Raw genomic sequence first — 13,887 nt, 5'->3', positions numbered from 1 at the left:
GGACAAACTGTCAATCAACCTTATTTTCTTCAATTTCTACTATACTCCCAAAATAGTAATTTTTTTTAAATCCAAATATATGATTCTGGAATGAAAGCTTCCTTAGTTATGCTTCTAAGAGCCATCATTATGGTCTAAGCATCAGGATATCTCATTGGGCAAGTAAAGTCAAGGCCATTTCTATTTTCTGAGGTTCCCAGCTGCAGAATTTAGAAATGCCAAAATATAGCTATAAAACTGATGTACAGCCGGCCCTCCAATAACATCGTTTCGTTCTACATCATTTCACTATAACATTGATGAGATGCCATAGAACTTAACTCTTGTTTATAACAATTATTCTATGGTAAAATTGGGCCTGTTATATGTTGCTTCACTTAGAGTTGTAGAACCTAATAATGACATTAAGTGATGACTGACTGTATGTTAAAGGTTCACATTTAACAAATTAATTTTGTTGATGCTCTAGAAAATTCAACCCTGTATATGTGACATCTTGAAGATAACATTGAAAATATGTTCAAGTCCCAACCTTTGGAGAGACCCAAGACTTTTCAGTCACTCTGCAATTCCCCTATTATCTTCAAATCCTATAAACTATTTTCAATTATTTAATGTAGCTCTCTTGTCATATGAGTAGGTAAATATTTGTCATGCTAAGGCACCAAACATTGACATCTGCAGCAATAAAAGAAAATTTATTTAAAAAGTTTATCAGTATCTTGCTCCATATAACTTGTTTTGTAAACCTTTTTTAAACAAAAAGGATATGTTTTTGTTTGGGGGGCTTTGTTTGATTGTTTTTGTGTTTTGTTTTGTTTTTTGTTTGTTTAGAAAGAGATAGAGACATCAATGTGAAAGAGAAACATCGATTGGTTGCCTCCCACATGCACCCAAACTGAGGATTGAACCCATAACCTGGGCATGTACCCTGACCAAGAAACAAACCAGTGACCGTTTGATGCACAGACAATACTAAACCAAATGAGCCACACTAGCCAGATCAACCCACACAACTTTTAATAGGATAAATCATTGTATATTTTTAGTATACCACTTCAATTTCATGTACACCATCAGAATGCATGTGAAAAATAAATGAGTTTGAAAATCCACAGAAATATTGACATTTCATCCTTTTTAAAAAATTCACAGAGATTTTTTCTACTTTACAAGGTATAGGTCATCATTTAATTTCCTGCTTTACCCCACCCCTGCCCATCTATAAATAGCTGTACCCCCACTTGCTCTTATTATCTCTCTCCAGTCTCACAAGCAAGTTTATCTTATATTAAATCTAAACATAATCCTTCAAACTGTGCCTTAAATTATACTCTCCTTCCTTAAAAATCTTAAAACATCTTTCTTTTCTCTATCACAACAGCTCTCTCTACTGCCTCCTTTCTCTTCATATAAATATACATCCCTACATCTTTTCTCTATCACAACAGCTCTCTCTACTGCCTCCTTTCTCTTCATGCATGAATGAATATACATCCCTATTTAAAATAAATGTTCTTATTTTTTTAGGGTCTTCTAGCTATTATCTATTCTCCCTGATTTTCTCTGCAACCAAATTCTTTTTAAGTATTTTTCCTACATTTTCTCCTTCCTATTCTGTCCTCACCACACATGATTTGTAGCCCAATCACTCCAGGGAAATTTTTCTCACAAGAAAGATCTATTACCTCATTATTCCTAATACAAAACACATTTTTGCCTAATCTTACTTTATTTCTCTGAAATATGTAGAAGTCTGGACCAAATTTTTATTGAAATGGCATCCTGGAAGGCCTCTAAGATAAAATTCTTATCTATTTTTCCATCTACATCATTGGCCTCTTGTCAATCTCTGACATGGATTCCATTTCTTTCGGCTACCCCTTAAGAGACGGTATTTTTCAGAATTCACCTTTGGTCTTTTTTTCTTACTGTATTTGATCTCCCTGGGTGGCATCATTCACACTTTCCATATCAATGAACACTGTGTTGATAAAGCACAGATCTATTCTTTCAACCTAGATGTCTTCCAAGGTACCTGACCCCACCAAATGCCCATGCACTTATCTGTCTAACTTTTCAAGGACCACCTTAGGCTCCATAAGATCACTCAATACTTTCATTATCTTCCCAAACCTCCTCCTTGTTCAATCAATGGAAACATCACCTTGCCTAATTCAGAACACGAGAATTATGCTTGATACTTTCCTCTGCCTACACCTCACAAACAATTGGTAACCAAGTCCTGCTGAGTGGAACTGCAGGTCTCTGGGTTCTGTCCAATGCTATTCCCCTGCATAACTCCTGATGCTTCAGACCCTTGCTTTTATTGTTATGTGCTTAGCTCTTCTCCCTGCCAGCAATTTATTCACCTTCAATATTTTCCCATGATATTACAGAATGATCTTTCTAAATGCAGAGCTGACCAAGCTATTTCTCATTGGATTCCTACAGCTGCCTAAATAAAATATCAACTCTTTAGCATGGACCTCCACAGTCTGGCACTGACAATCTCTGTGGCCTTGTCTCTTACCACATTTGCCTTGCAGCCTACATTTTAGTCATTCTGAAGTGTATATGCCAAATACTGACATTTCAGTCATATTGAAAGCAATGCTCTGAGCGACTCCATGAAAAGCATGCTCTTTCAACCATTTGTTCCTCTGTACATCCTCCTCTTTTGACTCAGTTTGAGCATCACCAAGGAAGCTTCATTTGTTCTCTCCTAAAAGACTGGGGAAATTCTTCTGCTGCGCATTCTCATAGCTTATTAACAAATCTTAGCTATAAGACTGTCTTATTGATTCATGATATTCAATGTATTTACCTGTATAGTCTCTAGGTAGGTAAATGTATTGTCGTTTAAGGGCATGGATCCAGCCTTCCTCTTCATATCCCCATTGTCTTTCTCAATAGTTGGCACATGCCATTTACTCCATCAATGTTGAGTGAATGAATGAATGCCAAGTACTACTTACTAATACTCCTTTGTGGTTAGTCATCTGCTAAAAGCATAGGGTCTAATTTAAACTTAAAAATGTTTACCTTTGTCTAAATGTATAAATAGATGAATAACCCAAAAATAAGGCAGGAATTAATTGATTGGTCTTTCCTATTGTAGACATTTCCATCTTTGCCATAATTATACATGCATGCCCCCACATAAACATATGTTCACAAAAGTTTCTCATTCTGTACTAATGGCTCAGTGCATAAAATTCGTGCATGGAGGGGGGTGTCCCTCAGCCCAGCCTGCACCCTCTCCAATCAGGGACCCCTTGGGGGATGACCAACTGCTGGTTTAGGCGGGATCAGGCCTAAACCGGCAGCCGGACATCCCTCTCACAATCTGGGACCACTGGCTCCTAACCACTCACCTGCCTTCCTGCCTGATCACTCCTAACTGCTTTTGCCTGCCTGCCTGATTGCCCATAACCCCTCTACCTGCCTGCCTGATGGCCCCTAATCTCTCTGCCTGCCTGCCTGATCACCCCTAACTGCCCTTCCCTTGCCAGCCTGATCTTGCCCCCAACTGCCCTCTCTGCCTCGGCCCCAACCACCATGGCTTTGTCCAGAAGGAAGTCAGATGTCTGGAAGATGGCCGGTCTACCTGGTCTAATTAGCATATTATCCTTTTATTAGTATAGATAGATTATATAGGATAGGATTGCTTAAATGGGGGAAAGCCTTTTTCAGCAAGAGGAGATGCTCTTGGCAGACAAAAATACATAATCCCTATATCTGGACTAATAGCCAGCCATATATACTATGCTGCCAAACCGGTCATTAAAAAATTGAACTGCTTTCTTTCAACTTACACCAAACAGCTGTTTCCCTTAAAACCCCACTTCAACCCCCACCTTAGGTTCTGCCTTTGCAATTCACCCAGATTAGGTCCTGATTGGTCGGTTTCTATGCCAGTCAGTGTCAAAAGCTCTGCCTCCTAGGCAGCCATTGGCTCCTCACACTTTACCCAGATTTGGTTCTGATTGGTCTGTTTCTCCGGGCCTATCTCTGGGCCTGATCAGAGAGGCGGGGCTGATCAGCAGCCCCCACAAAGGCCTGGAGAGAAACAGAGGCATGGCTTCTGACCAGGTCCGGAGAAAAAAAGAGAGGCAAGAGCTGATCAACAGCTGCCATGGAGGCTATGGATCAGACCCTGCTTCTCTGTCCAGGCCTCTCTCCGGGCCTGATGCACAGCCCCCTGGCCACAGCAACCCAGCACTGACTGCAGGACTGAATTCTGGTCGGTCGAGCCTTTGAACCTTCAGTTGTTATGGACCCTAGGTTTTTATATATTAGGATAGGCAGGATAAATGGTGATGGAAGGAGACTTGACTTGGGGTGGTGAACACGTGATACAATGTACAGATGATGTATTATAAATTGTATACCTGAAACTTATATAATTTTATTAACCAATGTCACCCCAATAAATTCAATAAAAGGGAAAAAAGAAGTTTCTCATTCTGTAGAAATACAAAATATTTTAAGGAACATTGGCAAATAAAATTATTTAAAATCCTTCTATAAATGGGAAGGACTGTTATTGTAATGAGGTGCATGTAACTGGAACATGCAGATGAAAAAGTATTATGTAAATAAAAGGTATTTCATTTAAAATTTTTATATTCTAATTCTATTTTAAATAGTATTCTTTTAAAGAGAAATATTATATATGGGTCTCTTTAAGACATTATTTTAAAAATCAAATACATCTAGGAAGATGCAAAGAATATTAGAAATAACATTGAGATTCAATGAAACATACCTTGTATAAAATCACACAGCATATAAAAAGAAAAGTTACAGGATGATGGGTCTTTATATAATTTTATAACTAATGTCACCCCAATAAATTCAATGAAATTTTTAAAGAATTAAGTATAGCAGATCCTTGAATAATATATTTTCCTTCAATGTCATTTCATTATTACATTGATGAGATGCCGTAGGAACTTCACTCTTGTTATATCAATTAGCTTAAGGTAGAATTCATTTTGTTATATGTCATTTTGCTTCAAATCACAGAACATTAAGTGAGAACTTACTGTATATATTTATTGGAAATGAAAGGTTTAATTTAAAATGTGTATCCTCTAGGGTTTTTTTATGTAATTATAAAGCATTATTTAGACTCTTCAGACAAAAATGAAAATAATAGTGATTCTATGTAGTTCCCACTAGAATGAGACTCTTTTATATGAGTGTAATAGGTACCGCAGGGTAGTTAACACTTTATCTGCTTCCAGGATTAAACTCTTGTCAAGCAGAACCCTTGGGAATACAAATTATGTGCCATTAAACCATCAAGTTCCCTTAATAAAGTAGAAATCTATAGTTAGATAATGTCAGCCATAGCTCAACAATTCTGAGGAAACTAAACCACCAGGTCACAAGCAAAAGTACCCAGAAAATGAAAGGCTCCCTTCCACATCCAACCCCACCACTATCAGGGCTCTTGACCCCCAGTAACTTGGTGAGACCACATCAGACATATAGAAGCAGGCCAAGTGATGGTAAGAAGATGTCACAGATGTGTCTATAATAAGACTATTGTCACTCTAACCACATTATGGTCCTTTAACTGGTATCAATTCAACACAAATTAAATTTTATCTCACTTTTGATTTTTTTAAATGATAAAGTATACAATAAGCAATACATGAAGCATTCTAGATAAAGTTCCCTGGCTCAGGTCACTAAGTATTCTTTATTTCTCTGAAATGTTTCATATTCCAAGAGAAATGTGATGCTCATGTTTAAATATGATTACATATTTTAAGGATCCTTATTCATTCATGATCATAAAAGTGGCTTCTATAAGTTAACTAATGCAATATGTACTTCACAAAATGCCCCCATATATATTTCATTGATCTTCCTAGTCATAAACGTTTTATTTTACTGAGCTGTATTAGGCTAAAGGGTGTTACATTAATTTAGAGTTCAATACATACTAGCTGGTAGATCTTAATATTGATCCCATGTCTTTGAACTCCAAGTCCAATGTTTTCTCAACTACATAATTCTGCAGTGTTGTTGAAGACATAATATTATAAAAAGAGTGATGCATTTTTTCTTCAACAAAATTATTCAAAGTAAACCAATTTCAGGTTTCAATTGTATTTGCTTTGTCAAGATATGCTTCCACAAGAAAATAATACCTAAACTTTTGATTCACTAAATAAAAAGTAGAAACTACTATTAAAGGATAAAAAACTGAAATGATAGGAAGGAAAGAAGAAGGAAGGAAGGAAGGAAGGAAGGAAGGAAGGAAGGAAGGAAGGAAGGAAGGAAGGAAGGAAGGAAGGAAGGAAGGAAGGAGAGAGAGAGGAGGGAAAAGGGAAAGCAAAAGGGAAGGAAAGGAAGCAAAATATAGGTATTTTATTTTCAAGAAAAAATGGTGCATTAAATATCTAAAACACTTCACCTTTACAACTCTATAGCTCTTCTTAGCAAATTCTATGTAAAATTATTGTATGTAAATATGTGTTCTGGGGAAAAGAGTGCAGGCTTCCCTCCAGTCATCCATTGCAGTGTCACCAGATGAGCTCATCACCTTCAGTAAGTACTATTTTTGTAGAAGGCAGAAAGTAACAGGCAAAGTGTTCTAGGAGTAAAGAAGAAGCAACTGAATAAAGCAAAGGGAATCTTAGAGAGAGTTTATGAAACAGAGGGAATTTGAATTGGGTCTTAAAAGAGGTTAAATTTCAACAGGAAAGGAAAAAAAAGAAGAAGGGGCATTTCCTGCTAAAAGAAAAGTAGGAACCAAGACACAGAAGAAAAGTGTATTGGAAAATACAGATGCTGCAACATAACTGGAACCTAGATTGTGTGTAAGGGTTCAGGGGTGGATGAAGAAACATTGATCAGAAGGCAAATAGGTTTGCCTCTTTGAAAGCAGTTTCTGTAACCCCTGGTGATAAGAACAACAGAGTCTCTGAGTTACAATAGATTGTTTTCTCAGCTTTATTTTACAGAGGAGAAATTTAAGCCCTAAGCCTGGTGTCCAGTTCTGTACTTTCTCTTAGTTCTTATGCATAAACTAGAGGCCCAGTGCATAAATTTATGCACAGATGGGGTCCCTCTGCCTGGCAGGTGATAGGGGCCAATCGGGGCCTATCAGGGTCGTCTCACCCAGTCCAGATCAGGGCTGATCAGGGCCAGCTGGCCGGGGGAAGGGACCATGGGAGATTGGCTGTGGGAGCGCACTGACCACCAGGGGGCAGCTCCTGCATTGAGCATCTGCCCGCTGATGGTCAGTGCACATCATAGCTACCAGCCGGTTGTCCGGTCGTCCAGTCATCTGGTTGTAACAGTCACTTAGGCTTTTATATATAGATGAAAAGCCATAGTTATATTCCATCCCAGAAAGTTTCAATAGCTGCTTGCAACACTATGTGTATTTCTTACTTCACTGTCTATACAATATGGTAATTTCTTCCACTGAAAAAATCAAATATTTTCCTCTAAGTACTATATAGACAGAACATACCTCAAAGCATATTTGCCTTTTGTTTAGTGTGGATTATAATTGTAACTCTTTTGAACAAGCTGAATTAACATTCCAATCTAGTTGATTCTCATTCCCTTTGAGTGATTTTTACACTCCTTCATCCACCTGAAACATTTCCAATTCATATAGTTCAAGAAAACTGGGTTAAAAAGTCATGTGTGTCCAGAATAAATGTATTTGATCTTTTTTCATTACTGTCTCAGTCCAGCACTTAAGTCTTGAAGGAAAGAATTGACCATCATGTGGAAATAACTTTAGAAAAGTAAGGTTCATTGATTAAATGAGCTGCAAAGTCCCTCTCTAAAAATTCCATTTTATGTTCTCAAATTCTTTTCTTTACAGGGAAATATTTTTTTATATATTTGCTTCTTTTCATCTTGCTTTATTGTGCTTGAAATCATATCCTAGATTATCCAATACTGTGCAATTGCACCTAATATAGAAATTACGTTCTAAGATTAGCACAGGTGAAAATCCATCTTCCTAAACTGCCTCTATGTGTTTATATGTATGTATACATATCCATATGTAAAATATACTATTGAAATTTAAAATAGTGCTTACCAAAGTTACTAAGAAACAGAAACTCATGAATCCTAATATATAAAAACCCAGGGTCTGTAACCTCCAAAACAACCGAAGGCTCGACTGAACGCCAGGCTAGGGAGCTGAGGGGGCGTGGCCAGCCTTCAAACCGCGGGAGGCCCTAGCCCAAGCCGGCCAGCACCCCAGAGGAGATCCCCACCACGATTGGGGAGCATGGCCAGCCTTTAGACCGCTGGACACCTAGCCAAGGACACCGGAGTCTGTTCTGGATCTCGGGCCGTGCTCTCCCCACAAGTGACTCAGAAGCCGCCAGTGTCTAACTGCCATCTCTGGGAGGTTGGAGTGTGTCCACCGTCCACCAAAAAGTAGGACCATCGAACCGTTCACAGTCTCAGTACAGGCACCAGTCAGTGGCTGATGGGGTGGAGGCCAGACCAAAACAAAACAGAAGAAACACCCTGCTCACCTCAGCAGGTGCAGCTGCAGTCCACACAGGCCTGGGAAGTGCAGCTGCAGTCCACACAGGCCTGGGAAGTGCTACCTTCTCCTGGGACCTGTGCTGGCACTTCCACCTCGCTCACTCTCAAGCCCCCCTGAGTCCTGACAGCGAAGTGTGTAGGGCATCCTGCAGGAGTTGTGCTGTTCTGGGTGCTTTTGCCCAAAGACACCCTTTGGGATGGATTCAGAGCCACATCTCACTTCCCATGAGACCGGAAGAACCATGTAAAAGGAATTCGGCAAAAGCTTTCCACATCTCTGTTTATTCTTTTGAATCCATAAAACGACCTTAAAAAAAGCATTTGGGCCACCTAAGAGAGAATGCACTTTCTGGCCAGAGCATGCAGGATTCTTTTTCCCAACAGGTTAAAGGAAGCAGAGAGCTGGCACAGTGGAAATGGCCCTGGTGCCCTATGAGGAGACCACGGGAATGGGGTTGCAGAAATTCCACAACCCTCTTGCCACTTTCTCCTTTGCAAACCACACCATCCAGATCCACCAGGACTAGAGGCAACTGTGAGTCGTAGCTGTGGTTTGGGACATGGTAAGCAAATCCTGGGGGCCTCTAAAAACATCTGCAAATGATTATAAGACTGGTCTTTACTTTAAAAAAAATAAAAGAACAGCTTTGTTGAGATATAATTCATATACTGTACATGTCACCTAAAATGTACTATGAACTGGTTTTTTAAAGTAAATTCAGAGTGGCACAACCATCACCATGCTCAAATTTTAAATATTTTCACGACCCCATCCCCTCCAAAAAAAAACTTCTACCCTGTAGAATCACTTTCCTGATCATCTTCCCCAAAATAGATTGCATTTTAAGGGTGGGTAAAGGAACGTTGAGGGAAGTTAAAATACTGCACAAAGGATATTGTAAAATGACAAAGCCCAAAGTGAAGATCATGTGTTTTCTTTTTTCTTTTCTTAATTTTTTTTATTGATTTCAGAGAGAAAGGGAGAGGGAGAGAGAGATAGAAACATCAATGATAAGAATCACTGATCAGCTGCCTCCCATAGGCCCCCTACTGGGGATCGAGCCCGCAACCTAGGCATGTGCCCCTGACCAGAATCAAACCTGGGACCCTTCAGTCCACAGGCTGATGCTCTTTCCAATAGGCCAAAGCAGCCAGGGCCATGTCTTTTCTTTAAGTTCTGCGTGGTTGTAATGGTCCCCAAATCTACACTAATAAAAAGGTAATATGCTAATTAGAGTGGAAGTCTTCCAGACATCCTTCCAGACAAAGCAGCAGTGGCTGTGAGGGCCGAGGCTCAGGCAGCCATGGGCTGCTGCGAAGGGCTGAGGCTCAGGCTGGCAGTGGCAGCAGCAGCAGGGCAATGGGGGCAGTGCCTTTCCCTGATCCACCAGGTCACCTCCTGCAGAGGGAGGCCAGACTGGGGGCTGAGGCAGAGGTGGTTAGGGGCGATCAGGCCAGCAGGGGGGCAAGGTAGGGGCGATCAGGCCAGCAGGGGGCAAGTTAGGGGGGATAAGGCTGGCAGGCAGAGGGGTTGGGGTGATCAGGCAGGCAGGCAGAGGGATTAGGAGCCAGTGGTCCCAGATTGCGAGAGGGATGTCCCAGATTGGAGAGGGTGCAGGCCAGGCTGAGGAGCAATTTTTGTGCACTGGGCCTCTAGTTACAGAATAAAAACTGTATGGAGTTGAAAAGTAGGAAATTATAGTGCCATTGGATGAAACTTCGTTATATATTTAATTACAGGACCCTACAGTGATGGTAGTATAATAATAGGATCAAAAGCACACTGAGAAAATATTCTTTTTGTATTAAAAATTATTGTGATTATGCTAATTAGTTCTCCATTTGCTCATACCTCCAAATTCACTCTACACTTTACTGTGAGATGCTGGGGCTCAAAAATACACAGTCCCCCATGCCAGCTGGCTGACTGTGAAGTTTTGCCAAAAGGCAGCATCCTTGCTGATACTGGGAGGAGAAGGAACTTCTTCCTGCCTCACCTCCTACCCCTTTACCTGCTGGGGTAGTGACATCTGGTCAAGCCTGGGGCTTTTTTGTTCATTCCCAAACCAGGCTCATTGTTTCCCTTATCTTCACTGTTTCAGCTTCATCCCAGGCTCTTCCTGGAGCAATTATTCTAGGTTACCAGTGTTCCCTTTTTGCTCTTTAACGACTTTGTAATGATATCCCAAGTCAAATCTACTCTATTTTAAGTGACTTAACATGGTTTCCATTTTCCCAACGGGATTCTGACTGATGCTATAAAGGATTGCCAGTTGAGTGTCAGTCTGTTTGTGCTTAACTATCTCCCAGATGACTATGGAATGGGTATGATGAGAAGATTTAAAAAAAAATTAAAAAGCCAATTATGGCCTTCTGCCCTTTGGAGCCAGAAAATAGTACAGGCACAAATATGTGCTGAATCCAGTGAGCAAACGATGTAGTTTCTGAAGTTTCCCAAATGAAAGTAAAATTCCCTACACAGCCATCACTCAGAAGAGAGGAGAGCAATTTTAAGAGAGCTTTCCACTAGAAAATGGGACAAAAAGGGTGGTGGTGGTGAGGAATAATTTTATCTTCACTTCGAGACCTTCAACATTATTTTATGCTTCAAAAATTGCCTTGTTCATAAAAATTGAAGTAATTTAGGTATTTTCTGCACAAAGGTACAGAATACACAATGAGTTTCTTAGTTCAGGGGTTTTCTTTATTAGCAAACAATTTTTGGTTCATCTCAAAAGGCATGATAGAAACTTTGGTCTCATTCAGCGATCACACCCTCATTTAGTAAAGAATTATAGAAAACAGAACAGCATCATTTTAATGTAACCTTGGGGATAAAAGCAATGCTATTTTATTTTTATTTTTTATTATCTTATTCTGCTTTATTATCCAGATGACTGGCTTGAATTTTTAAAAACAGAAAATAAAATTCTGCTCATGTTTCATGTCAGGGTGCTGCTTGAAAACACTCTGTGATTCCACATTGCAATTCTGATGTATTTAAATTCTTCAATAGATTACAAAAAGATTTTAATGCTATTAACCCTATTCACTTTTCATTTCTTAAAAGTCCTTACTATCACACTCCCATGTGTCAGTTCCTGCTATTTTAAATGTTAAATACTTTCATTCCAGAAAACAGCATAGCACTTAAAGGTCTTTTAGAATAAAGGAAGTAAATAGCACTGATAGGCCATCCATAAGTCACACTTGAGATGTAATTTTATAGCTACACCCAACTTAATCCTTTGGTATGTGAATCATAACAGAATTGTTCTGAGGATTACAATAAGCACAGTTATATTGAACCACTGTGCTGCCAGCAGAAATAATACACAGGGTGAGCAAAAGCTGATTTATAGTTGTGAGTACACAAAACAGAGTTCATTCTTATATTAGTATTTATTAATTATTATATTACTAGTGGCCCAGTGCATGAAATTTGTGCATGGAGGAGGGGTTCCCTCAGCCCAGCCTGCACCCTCTCCAATCAGGGACCCCTTGGGGGATGTCCGACTGACAGTTTAGGCCCAATACCAAGGATCGGGCCTAAACCGGCAGTCGGACATCCCTCTCACAATCTGGGAGCCCTGGCTCCTAACCACTCACCTGCCTGTCTGCCTGATCACCTCTAACTGCCTCTGCCTGCCTGCCTGATCACCCCTAACCTCTCTGCCTGCCTGATCACCCCTAATTGCCCTCCCCTGACGGCCTGATCTCACCCTCAACTGCCTCTGCCTGCCTGATCACCCCTAACTGCCCTTCCCTTGCCAGCCTGATCTTGCCCCCAATGGCCCTCCCCTGATGGCCTGATCTCACCCCCAACTGCCTCTGCCTGCCTGATTAACCCTAACTACCCTCCCCTGCCAGCCTGATCTCGCCCCCAATGGCCCTCTCCTGCTGGCCTGATCTCACTCCCAACTGCCCTTCCCTACCAGCCTTGTTGCCCCCAACTTCTCTCCCCTGCCAGCCTGATCTCACCCCCAACTGCTCTCCCCTGCTGGCCTGATTGCCTCTAACTGCCTCTGCCTACCTGATCACCCCTAACTGCCCTCCCCTGCTGGCCAATTTGGCTCCTCACAATTCACACAGATTTGGTTCTGATTGGTCGGTTTCTATGCCAGTCAGCGTCAAAAGCTCAGCTTCCTAGGCAGCCATTGGCTCCTAACAGTTCACCCAGATTTGGTTCTGATTGGTCGGTTTCTATGCCAGTCATCGTCAAAAGCTCCACCTCGTAGGCAGCCATTGGCTCCTCACAGTTCACCCAGACTTTGTTCTGATTGATCAGTTTCTATGCCAGTCAGCGTCTCCAGGCTTATCTCTGGGCCTGATCAGAGAGGCGGTGCTGATCAGCAGCCCCTGAGTAGTCCCAGAAAGAAAGAGAGGCATGGCGGCTGGCAAAGCCTGGAGAGAAAGAGAGAGGCAATGCTGATCAATAGCTGTCACTGAGGCTGCGGATCATACCCTGCCTCTCTCTTCGGGCCTCTCTCTGGGCCTGATCTGCAGCCCCCTCGGCATTCAGGGCTGAGTTGCTGTGGTGACCCATCACTGACTGCTGGACTGACTTCTGTTCGGTTGGGGCTTTGGTCGTTTTGGATGTTACGGAGCCTGGGTTTTTATACATTAGGATTTCCCATACAAACAATTGTAAACCTACTGCCCCACCCTGTATAATCAATTGAAAGTAACCAATAATCTTCAAGACCTCTGAAACAGGGAGACATGGGTAGCCCACAGGTGTTGTGAACAACTTGAGCTTTCCTACCCATCTATGAGTAGGGCAGCAGAACTGTTAGTTCATCATATCACTGTTTCCAGAGGCACTATCTTAGCAAAAGTGTTTTGCCCTTGCTCATCTTAGACTTCAAAACACAATGGTGAAATTTCATATTTTTAGAAGAATGGTCAAATCCTTTTCACATCTCTTATCTAACATGATCCACACAGAAGCATAGATGACTTGACAGATGAAAATTGTGAATGCTCATGGAGGTGCTTCGGCCTGAGCACACAGCTATGAACAGAAAGCTGGGACCACACACTCAGAATCACCAGAAAGCTGGGCAGTGTAGTCTTCAATATTCCCAAACACAGAGGGTATATTAGGGTTTTAAATTTTATTTTTTCAAAAGAAAAAAAAATGTTTGATTTCAAACAAGTTTCAGAGATGTCAGAGTATTAGGGGCAGAAATAGAATATTGGGTACTAGTTAGTAGTTATAAGAAAGAATTGTAAAAAATATTAATCATGCTCTGTTAACCATGATTATTTTGTTCTGATTTAAGAAAGCCATATTCTGACTTGTCTGGTAGTTGTATGTGGGACCTGAGAGCTCACCTGGAA

Source organism: Cnephaeus nilssonii (assembly GCF_951640355.1).
Source record: "Cnephaeus nilssonii genome assembly, chromosome: 3".
NCBI lineage: Eukaryota > Metazoa > Chordata > Mammalia > Chiroptera > Vespertilionidae > Cnephaeus > Cnephaeus nilssonii.
The sequence above is the reverse complement of the archived record's forward strand: the minus strand, read 5'-3'. Positions refer to the sequence as shown.